Below are 12,695 nucleotides of genomic sequence, written 5' to 3' on the forward strand. Positions count from 1 at the left end.
CCCACTTGAATCCTAGCTCCATCATTAACTCGGTGTGGAACTGTAGCCATGCGTGTCAGTCAAGGTTGGATTAGAGAAGCAGAATCATTCAGAGACTCTAACCTGAAACTAAAGGAAAGGGATTCTGGGAAATGTGGTCCCGCCGACCTTAGCTGACTCTGGATTCTTCCTAAGCTACCTGACTGAGTCCATGTCCTCTTCTCCAGGGCTGAATAGCGATGTTCTCCCTGGATTCACTGGGTGAACGGTGGTCATGCATAGGACATTAAATATTGACACATAGTCTGGACCAGGTTACGTTTTTAACCATTGATGCTCCCAAAGATGAAAATTACCAGGGAGGGATCTGAACCCACAACTGCTATCCCCAAAGTCTGTGCTCTTCTCACTGCCCCATCTGTCTTCCGGTGCTGGGCTGGGAGTGGTAAGGTAAGGTCATCCTGACCCCAAGTCCCCAGTGCAGCCAGGGGTGAGCCAGGGGCACGAGTGTGCCAGGAAAGGGCAGGCAGCTAGGCTCTCGCTCTACAGAGGAAGGGGAGTAATCTTTGATTTGCTGCAGGCAGGCTCTGTGCAAGGCATCCTGTGGTGGCAGCTTACCTGGTTAGTGCCCTCAGTCAGTCCTGATGAAAACAATGGGCGGGACAGTATTGTTGTCTCCACAACTACATAAGAGACTCTGAGTCCCAGAGGGATGAAGTGGCTTGCACGAGTTCAGAGTGACCAGATGACAGATGGGTCCTAGGACATGGCTAAAGGGGCGGTAGAAGTTGCAGCTTGGGAGGGGGTTGTTGCTTTTGAAGACAGATACTGCCCTGAGCTCAGAAGTCAGAGCTGAGTTGGGAGACCCTCCCAGAGCTGCCCTTGTATCCACACCTGCACGAAGGCATCAAACAGAAGCACTGGTGGCTACACGGGGATGCTGGTGGCTGTGGTAAAGGAGGTTTTGTTGGTGATGGTGATATTGGTGATGGCAGTGGTGAGAATGACGGTGGTAGGATACTGAGAATGATGGCCGATGGCTGATGGTGGTGGTGACAGTGGAAAGAGCAGCAGTGGTGGTAGACGTGGTGGTGGTGGCAGCAGTGCTGGTGGTGTTAATATTGGCTGTTTGTGGTGAGGGTAGTGGTGGGAGTAATTATGGTAGTGCTTAGGGTAATTAGCGGTGGTTATGAGGGTATTGGTGGTGGTACAGTATTGGTGGCATTGATGAGGAAGGTAGTGGGTATTGGTGAGGGTGGTGGTAAGGGTGGCAAGAAAGGGGTGATGGTGGTGGTGTTAATGGTGGTGGTGGTGGTGGTGGTGGTGTTAATGATGGCGGTGTTTGTGGTGGTGTTGTTAATGATGGTGGTGGTGGTGTTAATGGTGGTGGTGTTAATGGTGGTGGTGGTGTTTGTGGTGGTGGTGGTGGTGGTGGTGTTAATGATGGCGGTGTTTGTGGTGGTGTTGTTAATGATGGTGGTGGTGGTGTTAATGGTGGTGGTGTTAATGATGGTGGTGGTGTTTGTGGTGGTGTTGTTAATGGTGGTGGTGGTGGTGGTGGTGGTGTTAATGGTAGTGGTTGTGGTTGTATTAATGGGTGGTGGTGGTGTTAATGGTGGTGGTGGTGGTGGTGGTGGTGTTAATGGTAGTGGTTGTGGTTGTATTAATGGTAGTGGTGGTGGTGTTAATGGTGGTGGTGGTGGTGGTGGTGGTGGTGGTGTTGGTTGTGGTGGTATTAATGGTGGCGGTGGTGGAGGTGGTGGTGGTGGTGGTGTTAGTGGTAGTGGTTGTGGTTGTATTAATGGTAGTGGTGGTGGTGTTAATGGTGGTGGTGGTGGTGGTGGTGGTGGTGGTGGTGTTAATGGTGGTGGTGGTGGTGGTGGTGTTGTTAATGGTAGCGGTGGTGGAGGTGGTGGTGGTGGTGGTAGTGAGGGTGACGGGTAGCAGTGGTGGCGTTGGTGGTGGCAGCAGCAGTGGCAGCAGGGAGCAGTCACACCTCGCTGTTTTGTAAACTGTTTCTCACAGCTTGTTTGTTCGGGTTAGGGCTGGAGCGGCAGCGTATGGAAGTGTGACTCATTGTTTAATGTGGCAGCTCATTAGCAGAGCTTGTTGCCGCCTCTGATTTCTCTGCTCTTGCTAATTGGAGAGCCCGGTGGGGCCCTGGCTTCCCAGGAAGAACCAGTCTACATCCCCCAGGACTCCAGCTGGCCCTTGCCCTCCTGACTTGAGGACACCCCATGCCAGTGGGCACTGGTGTCTGCTAGAGAGAGTTCAAATCCTGCTTTGTCCAGACTGTGTCCCTTTGGACCTTTTAGCCTCAGTTTCCTTATCCGCCTAGCCGGGGCAGGTGAAGATCATTGTTGGCACGTTCGTCTCCTGGATTGCAGCAGACGCTCAGTAAACAGCATTGTTACTATGAGGCAGACAGTCCCTCCATCCTGAACTCCCAGGCCAGCCACCCAATCCCACCGTGGCCCATGTGGTTAAAGAGGGAAGATTGTTCCCACTGAGGTAACCTGACAGCATCTCTGCTCCCCCAGTCCATGGAATCTACTCGGAAATCCAGGCTCTGCTTCCTACTGCCTCCTGGCTAGGCAGCCCAGCTCATCTGCAGACAGTGCTGGCCTTCCGCCCACACCGAGTCCCATGTCCCCCGAGCCACACAGAACACCCGCAGCCACTGTTCTGTGACAGTTCCTTGCCATTTTAAGGTGGGTCATGTCTGACTTCTTCAACTGTCCCTTATTTGACATGGTTCTTGAGGTCACCCAATACATCCTTGTTCTAAGGGCTACAACACTAATCACGCTCTCGGGACAGACCACCCTGTGTCCCGATGGCTCCTGACATGTGAAGTCCTGTGTTCTACCCAGTCTCCTACAAAGCCTGCACTATTCAGAGGCGACATCAGGGGAGCTACGCGTGCCATTCATATTTCCTAGTAGTCAGCTTAATAAACTTGAAAGCAAGCAGGTTACCACCACCCAAAAGTATTTTATTCAACCTAATTTATTTAAAAGAATCTCATGTCGGCATTTGGTCAGTATCAAAAAGCCTTAATGACAGTCTAAAATAAATAACATTTATTTATTAAAACAAATACAATTTTTAAAAATTTTACTCATGTAACCAATCTCTGGGCTGGAAAGATGGCTCAAGGTCAAACGCTCACTAGGCAAGCCTGAGGACTGGAGTTCAAATCCCCAGAGCCCACGTAGTTGTCATGAGAATGTGGCAGCCCGCTGTGATCCCAGCATTCTGGAGATAGAAACAGGACATCCTGGAGCAAACTAGCCAGCTGCACTAGCTGAATTAGTGAGCTCTGGGTTCAAGTGAGAGACCCTGCCTCAATATGTAAAGTGAGAGTGATTGAGGAAGACACTTGGTGTCAGTCTCTGGTCTTCACATGCACACACACACACACACACACACACGCAAATGCACTGACCATATATGCATGCACACACGTGTGAACACACATGCATGTGTACCCCCAAATTAAAATAATGCATTACATACTTACAGCACACCCCACTGTGAACCAGCCATTCTCTCAACACGTAGGGCCACTCACTATACTGGCCATGGGGATGGGTGCCCAGATCTAGACGGTACCTCTGAAAGTGGATCGGGCTGACTGGGGGTTGCAGCTGACATACATAGCATCACCTAGGAGGGAAGAATGGTCATAGGCTTGAGGGTCACTGGCTATGAGAAGTTCTGAGTCCCAGTCTGGCCCCCACCATTAGCCTCGTTAGCTCACAGCACACATTAGTCAGATTTTTTTTTTCTTTTGTCACTGTGACCAAACACCTGTTAGAAACAATTGATTTATTTGGGCTTATGTTTTCAGAGCAGTCAGCCCTTCCAGGCGAGGAAGGTGTGGTAGAGCACCATGATCGGAGAGAGAAAGAAAAAAAAAATCCCACAAATTTACCCCCAGAGCCCCAGTGCCTTACTTCTGTTACTTCTGTCTGCTGGCAAGCTAATGAAGCATTTACCACCACCCAAAACAGCACCCACCAGCTAGATACCAAACCCCAATACATGACCCTTTTGGGAAGGACACCTCTTATATAAATGGAAACACTACATATGTGGCAAGTCCTTCCCTTCTTCCGGATCCATTTCCTCTGTGGAAATGTCCTCTGTGCTGGGGACCCATTGCTGTTGTGTGTGTGTTCTTGCGAGCTTCTGGGGAAACCCCATGCTGTATGCTTTCTTGGCTTGTTTCACACTTGACCTTGATACTCACTCCAGGGATGTAGAGTCACACGTCTTTTGGACATCGTGGACACTAACGTGTAACCCCAACTCTGCTCCTTCCTTTCCATGGCTTCTTCCATGAGGAGCAAGCCAAGCACAGGCAGTAGAATGTTCTGAGGTGACTTTGCAGGTGTCCACTAGATGGAAGTGTCTCTGTCTGCCTAGGCATTTTGTCTGTCTCTCCAGAGCTGGCCCACCAGCAGGCTAGCTGTGACACCAGGTCTCAGTTCCCCCCTGCACCTATTTATTACTGCTCAACTGGGTCACAGGCACAGCACTGCCCAAGGCTCCCTGCCCTCGTCGCTGTCCTCCTCACTTCCTCAAACCCAGCTGCACACAGGCTGCTTTCTAATCGTAAGCACCTGTGTGAGTGAACGGAGCACAAGCACAGACAGGGTCTGTTTCTACAGGAAACAGTTTCACCTCCTCTGAAGCTGGCATGGTGGCTACCAACGGGGTAGATGTCTGTACCTTGCTCTATGCTCTGAGTATCTGACCATTGTGGCTGAATCTTCAAACACCTCTTGTAGAACAAAGCCTTGCTCGGTGCACTGAGGCCTTGCCGGGGTTTTAGTACATCCCAAACACCAAATGTGCTGGGGGGGGGCACTTAGTTTCAGACAACCACTTCTCTCCAGCTAGCAGAGCCTGGGGAGAGCTTGGTAGTGCCACCTTGGTTCGCCCATCACTAAGGCCAATGATCTTTTAAAACAAGAGAGATATGCCATCGGCTAAGAATCTAGAGTGTGTTTTATGAGAATAGTTGACCTCACTGAGCCTTCTAGAGGATTCGGGATCACCGTTGGGCACACATTTCCACTATACGGTGAGTAGAAAGCCCTAAGGTTTCCTCAGGATCCTCTCTGTCCTGAGTGTCTTGTCGAATGAGGACATTCAGGTCTCATACAACCCTGACCAAAGTCTCAAAGGTATTCCCTTCTCACACATGAGGAAACTGAGGCTCACAGATGTTTGCAGACTACCCTAGGCTTATGAAGGTCTCCCCCTGCCCTCCTCCCCATAGCCTTTTGAGGGCATGCAAGGGCTTCTGTTGACAGGAGTCCTTATAGGATTCCCAAGAGCATTCTGGTTTCTGGTACATCTTGCTCCACAATCTTAGGGAAGAGCTGCCCCTGTAGTTTCACCATTCAGCACCAAAACCTGGTGATCCACATTTCTCATTTACACGCCTTCCTGGAACTCTGTACTGCCTACCCAGCTGGATGCCCCTCCCCCAGTTACACACACACACACACACACACACACACACACACACACACACACACGGTGAGAGAGAGAGAGAGAGAGAGAGAGAGAGAGAGAGAGAGAGAGAGAGGTCCTAGGACAAACCTTACATCTTCCCTTATTGCTTCTGTCAATTCTGGGCCTGAAGTGTTCCCAAAATATTCCTCCCTGCCACCCATGGCTAAGCAGTGAAGCCTCTGCACCCAGTTATCCGTGGCTCTCACTTGGTCCCCAAGCAACCCTAGAGCTTAATACAACCTTGCTGTCACCCTCAGTTCACAGATGAAGATCTGCTGGCGTTTCCTGGTGCACAGTATTCAGCTGGCCTGAGCTAGCTTTTTCTATGCCTGTTTCTCTATTGTCTAAAGTCATAAATTGAATCTGCTATGATCAAGCTGAGCCTGGGTACACAGCTAGCTCTTCCCACCAGGGACAACTCTAGATGTCCAGCTGGCTCTGAGACTCCATTTGGCAAATTGATCCCCCAGGCTCCTTCCTCCTTGGTTCTGAGGAAGCCTGCCTATGATACAGGCAGCCCTGGGTCTGCCTCCCCCAGTCACTTTTCAAGGGGCAGCCCAAGGATAACTGGGGGCAGAGCTTGAGGTGTGGAAGCAGGTGGTAGTGAGCCAGTGGGAATGTTTCCCTCCGCCAGGTGTGTGGCCTGTCACCGCAGAGCTGTTCTGTCACAGTGGTTGGTGTAAAGCCAGATCTGGACCCCATGTGAAGTAAGTATCCCAAGTGCCACCTTACAGAAAAACCAATCAACAACAACAACAAAACAAAACAAAAAAACAAACGAACAAACAAAAACCTGGGGTTCTGAGAGACAAAGCAATTTGCCCAAGGCTGTAGCTCAAATCAGGTCAAAAAGCAGGGCTGCTAGTTGGAATGTTACTTTCAAGTTAAATGTCAAAGGTGGCTGGTTTAGGGCAATTAAACACTTTTTAAAGTAGCTAGTCAAGGGCTAGAAAGATGGATCAGTTAGTCAAGTGCTTGCTTCACAAGAGTGGGGACCTGAGATCAGATCTCCAGCACCCACGTGAAAAGCTAATGTGCACCTGTACCCCAAAAGCTTGGGAGGTGGACACAGGAGGATCCCTGGGGCTTACTAGACAGCTAGTCTAGCCAATCAATGAGCACTAAATTCAGTGGAAAACTTGTTTTTTTTTTCTTTAAAAATTAGAATAAACTGGAGGAATGACTGGGGAAGACACTTGCCAAATTCTGACCTCCACCCTCTGTATGCACGCGCACACACACACACACACACACACACACACACACACACACACACACTGACTTGTAAAATGTAGGCATCAACAAAAAAGGAAAAACTCTGAAGATGCCAAGCGCAGCCGTCACTCGAAGCTTCAGATTCTGCAGACACCTGGTGGGACTTGCCCACGGGTCCCCTCGCAGCTCCATCCTCACGAAGGGATTTCCCCAGATCCCAGACGTGGAAGAGAAGCTGCAGCCAAGAGCAGCAAGGTGCTCAGAGTCCTACAGGTGGCAGGTGATGCCTGAGGATGGGAAGCCAAGCCTGAGACTCCAACCCCAGCTGAGTCCTCCGCAGGACTGAACTGAAAAGACAGCAAAGAGGCAGATTAGACTGTGGATAAGGATAGACGGCAGCTCTTGCCGTAGCACCCTGAGTCAGGAGCCAGGCCTTGACATAGAGCACTCTATGGAGTGCACCGTTCCCAGCCACAGGTGCCTTTTATTATCACAACCACCATGAAATAGTTGCCATCGTAATAATCATCTCACTGGAAATACGTTGTTAGTAACAGCAAGAATACCAGATAACTTGTCCAAGATCACACTACTGAGAAGTGTGTGGACTGAAGAAGAAACAGGAAATCACGATACCCATTCAATAGCTCACGCCTAAAAGTTAGAGGATGAAAAGTTTTCTTTGGCTTACACTGGCAGGTGATAGTCCATCATGGAGAGAATTCAGAGCAAGAACTCAACCAGAACCTTGAATCAGGAACTATGGAGAAATGCAGCTTAGTGGCTTGTTCCTGCTCATATTTACCTAGTTTTCTTATGCAGCCCAGAACCACCTGCCCAGGGAATGGTGCTGCCCATAGTGGACTTGACCCTCCTACATCAATGAACAATCAAGACAATCTCCTACAGACATGCCTACTAATTTGATATGGGCAATCTCTTGCCGGAGACTCCCTTCTCAATAACTCGAGGTTGTGTCAAGTTGACAATTAATATAATAAGACATGGACTTCTAAGATTGGGGCTTGAATGGTGGTCACAGGGCATAGATGAATGGAGGTGGCCCTGGATGCTGTGATGTCTGAAGTTTAATATGTTCTCAAAGACTGGGAATAGGCACACACATCGTTTTAGTGACTGTGGTGGTGGGTACTGAGGCCTACAGGACTACAGTGATGTGTTTGAAGTTGCATAGCCAGAGATGGGACAGCATAGCATTCACCTCAAATCTGCCTGCCTGAGGCCTTTGTCCTCTGCACCACTCCACATTGTGGTGGCTAAAGGCACACACGCTTTCTTCTGAGTATCTTCTATAAACTGGAGCTTGAGTTCATGTTTCCCTCTCTTCATCTACATCTTCCCTGTTTACACTGGTCCTGCGCTGGCTTGAGAGAGAAACTACGAAGACAATGGCCATGTTCAGCAGGAGCTCACAGGCTAATAGATGGGTGTGAGAGCAGAGAATTACAGCGGAGAACCTGGAAACAACAAAAATATGCCCAAGGAACAAAGGAGGAGTTGGTGCACTGTAGTGCTTAATTTGTGTGGATTTGACTAGGCCCAGGGGTGCACAGATTAAATGTTATTTCTGGGTGTCTGGGAGGTGTTTCCAGAGGAGATCGACCTTTGAATTAGTGAACTTAAAGGAGGTTGGACTCCGTATCATGTATGGGCACTAGCCAAGCTGAACCTGCCTGCCTGCTGGAAATGGCATGTTCCATGGGTCATCTTCCTGTCCTTGGACTAGGACCTTCATACCTGTCTCTCCTGCTTCTTCAATCTCTAGGCTTTAACTAGAACTGCACCACTGACATCCTACATCTCCAGCTTGAAAAGGGAAGTTTGTAAGGATTCTCAGTCTCCATAATTGCCCAAATCGGTTGTTTACTACGAGCTATCTGTCTGTCTGTCTATCTATCTATCTATCTATCTATCTATCTATCTATCTATCTATGTAAATTTATCTTCGATCTGCCTAGTTTCTAGCTTGAAAAGGAAGCTTGTAGGCCTGCTCAGCTTGCATAATTACAAGCCAGTTGCTATGTGTGATCTATCATCTATTTGCCTGTCTAGCTATCCATCCATCTATATCTATCTTCTATTATAATTCTCTACCTTATATCTTCAATCTATATCTATTTATCTATCTTCTGTCTGCATATATTTATCTTCTATTCATATCTATTTTGGGGATTTTATAATCCTAGAGATTGGACCTAGGGCCTCACACATGGAACTAGAGCCCCAGGCTTTCCCTATCTGTCTTCTCTCTCTATCTACCTATCTTTCATCTATCTCTATTAATCGTCTATTGTCTGCCTCTTACCCATCTTCTCTCTCTATCCACCTATCCTTTGCCTGTCCCATCTATCATCCTTTGTCTGTCTCTTATGGGTTCCATTTTGCTGATGGATTCTGATGAATGCAATGTCCAAAGGGATCAGTCCCAGAGAAGCTTCACGGAGGAGGTGATGGCTACCCTGACTTCCAAGGTGGGAGCCCTTGTCAGCACAAGGGAGATGCCTTGCCAGTGTCTTTCCCTCCACGTGTGCCTTGCTTCCTGCATCTGGGCTTCTTTCCCTCATTCATCATTCTTGCCACATTTACTTCCTAAAAAGGATTTGGGGTAGACTCTAATTTTCAAGAAATGACATACACAATAACAATAGGCCCATTCAGTGGGGGGAAGGAGGAAGGGCTTTCTAACAAAGCGAGAAGAGGGAATGAGCCATAACCTTAAAGTGAGGGCAGTTACTGCAGTCAAGGACAAGATTTAGCTCTATGCTCCCCAGGCAGCAAGGTAACACTTGTACCCACTGTACTGTGGTGACAAAGACCCAGACCACCGGTATGCTCCATGGTCACCCACCACTCTCTGGTGATCTTGTCCATGTGTTCCTGGCATTCTTGTATATTTGCATAGTGCCGTCATTTGGACCTTGAATCCCACATGAGGGTGGGTTGGTCCCCAGCCTGTGGTACTATGGACACGTATGTGTATAAAACCTTTAAGAAGCTAGGTCATTTGGGAGTCATTTTTTAATGTGCATAATGCGCATGCACATGTGTGTGTTCATGTGTGAAGTTACACATGTGTAGGATGTGCGTGTGCATGTGTGTGTGTGTGTGTGTGTGTTTAGGTCAGAGGATTACTTTGGGCATCATCTTCAGGAATAGTGTCTCCTTCCTTTGAGATAGGGTCTCTCATTGGCCAGTGATCCTTCCTTCTATCTCTGCCTCCTTAGCTCTGAGATGATAGGTGCAGGCCACTACGTGTGGCATTTTTATGTGGCTGCTGGAAGTCAAACTCTATAAGGTCTTGGAGCATGACTGAGGAGCCATTCCCTAGTCCCTGGTTCTTAGCGGCTGGTAGGACTGTGGCCTCTATTTCCTTTCTCTACTTCCAGCTGTGCTAAGAAGCCTTCTCTGACCCATCCCTCCTGCCTTGCCATGGGCCCATCGGCAATGCACCCAGTGACTGCGGATGGAAAACTCTGAAACCAAGATACCTTTCTTCTTCATAAGTCGATTAGCTCAGGCATAATAACAGTCACAATAACGGAAAGCTGACTGACACAGCAGGACGGACCTCGTATGACATCTTCGCTTGGTAACGTTAGAAGAAAAGCCAAGAGCTTTAGAGTACCTTACTCTGTGCCACTCCTTGACAACTGCCCCCTTCTGTGACATACGTGGAGCATGAACAGGCGCTGAGGCGTGCAGCCAAACAAGACCCAGTTATCCCCGAGTCCCACATCCACTGGCACCAGCCTACTTGCCAGGCGAGATGTTCCAGAACACAGAACCAGGCTAGATGACCGCCTTGCCAAGATGGCACCTCAGAGCCAGCTAAACACCTTCAGATGCACCGGGTAGAAGGCTCCATGTTATCAGCCCTCAAGAAATGTCTTTGTGATTATATTTTCTCTTATCCTCCTTACCGCAGTTCCATGAAGAAGGCATTGTCAATGCTGACTCCTTGCTAAGAAAGGTGACAAGCCAATGACATTTAATTGGAGCCAAGACGATACACAAGGGTCACTGGACTAAATTCCTGTGCTCTCTCCATATTATGGAACAGAGGACGGGGGTAGAAACCATGGCTGAGGAGAAGCAAGCAGAAGGGAGCCAGGCTTAAGGTAGGTGTGTATGGGGTGAGGTCCCTTTGTTAGGTGAGGCACCCGAATGGTAGTTGAAGAAAAAGCTTCAGTGCACATGTGGCCCAGGGCCCTGCAGCTGAAGTATTCGTTTAGGATGGGCAGATTTGAACTACACTCAGTATGAGGGGAGCAGTATACAAGAGGCTGCCAGGCAGGTGGGGATGGGCCCGGGTCTCAGGATCCCAGGTAGGGTCAAGCCCACTGGAGGCCACCATCGGGCACTTGGCTTGATCAGAGCCTTGAAAGAGGGGGATGGTAGCACTGGTATGAGCAATGTTCGTGGCTTGGCCTCAGTACATCTAACTTAAGCATTACATTGCAGTGATTAAAAAGTGAGGTTAGGGCTGGAGAAATGGCTCAGAGGTTTAAGAACACTGACTGCTCTTCCAGAGATCCTGAGTTCAATTTCCAGCAACCACATGGTGGCTCACAACCATCTGTAATGGGATCCAATGCCCTCTTCTGGTGTGTCTGAAGATCGCTACAGTACATTCATATAAATAAAAATAAATCTTTTTTTTTAAGTGAGGGTAAACAAGCATGCGGTTTCAGATAATACTCGGGGTAGAAACTGGCAAGCCCTGTCTTAGACATTGGTCTGGGCAGGCTATGCCACCCACATTTGGCATCATCCACCTGTATAGGCAATGGCCAGGTTTTTAAAAAAAAAAAAAAATCAGCTGCAGTGGGAGGAGGAAGCAAAGATTTTGTAGTGGAAAAATCCTGGCTCTGTGACCCAAGGAACATTATTCAGTCTCTGAACCTTGCTATCCCTTTTAAAATACTGTCAGACTCTCATGTTCAGTTAAGGATTGAGTGAAAAGTGTGCCTGCCCTCAGTAAATGTTAGTATCTTGGTCATTGTCAGAGTTCGTTCAGACTAATGCAGCAAAATATTAAAATGGCGTAGGAAGAGTTCTGGTGACTAGTCTCACCTAGGCGTTGGTGGGCTCTGTGCCTTGTGGGATCTTCATTCCCCTGGGTTAATCACTGCCTATATTACCGTGTTCTGAGGATGTCAGTGCAAAAGTTGGGTAGGGGACTGAGACATTCAGTTTCTCAGACAATGCCCCGTTTCCCCATCCACAGACTGGGAATAGTGGTCACTCGTGGAGATCATGACTTTCAGGACTTTTATGCCTGACACAGAGGAGGCCTCCTCCTCCCACTCCTTTTAGCAACTTCCATTATGCTGCTTGCTCTAACTACCAAATTCACCAGAAGCCTTGGCGTGGCTTCTAAGGTGCCTCTTGCCATCGGGTCCTGAGGCCCACAATTAGCCTAGGGGGTAGGAAGGCTTTTCATGTGCCTTTGGGAACACAAGGCAAGACCAAGAAGCTATTAGCCAGAGAAATCACGGTTTCATGAAACGCACACAGCTGCTTTTGGGCTTCTTTATCCCACCCAGTTCGGGGCCACCTGTTTGAATCTCTACCTTGAAAATGGGAAAACTGAAGTGAGCGGCCAATCTCGAGTCACACAGGAGATGCCTGCTAAGGCTGATGCTTGCTGTCTCTTTCCACAGCCGGCTAACATCTAGTGATGAGGCAGTAGCCAGCTTGGCTACAGGGGGCTGCTCAGAGACAGGCTCACTGGCTTAGGAAAGTCTTCCGGGTTCATGGTTTGGAGGGCCTTGGGGCCTGGCCAGAGAGGCACAGCAGGATGAGGCAGCTTCTAGAAATCTCATACTGTTTAATGCTTCTCTTGATGGTTATGATGGCTCTTGAGAGTCCAAACAGCACCATATTTTGCAGAGTAACCTCAGAGCTTTGCACCCACCTACATTTGAGATGACCAGCTTACCTGACCCCAC

The sequence above is a fragment of the Rattus rattus genome, chromosome 1 (genome assembly GCF_011064425.1).
Source record: "Rattus rattus isolate New Zealand chromosome 1, Rrattus_CSIRO_v1, whole genome shotgun sequence".
Lineage (NCBI taxonomy): Eukaryota > Metazoa > Chordata > Mammalia > Rodentia > Muridae > Rattus > Rattus rattus.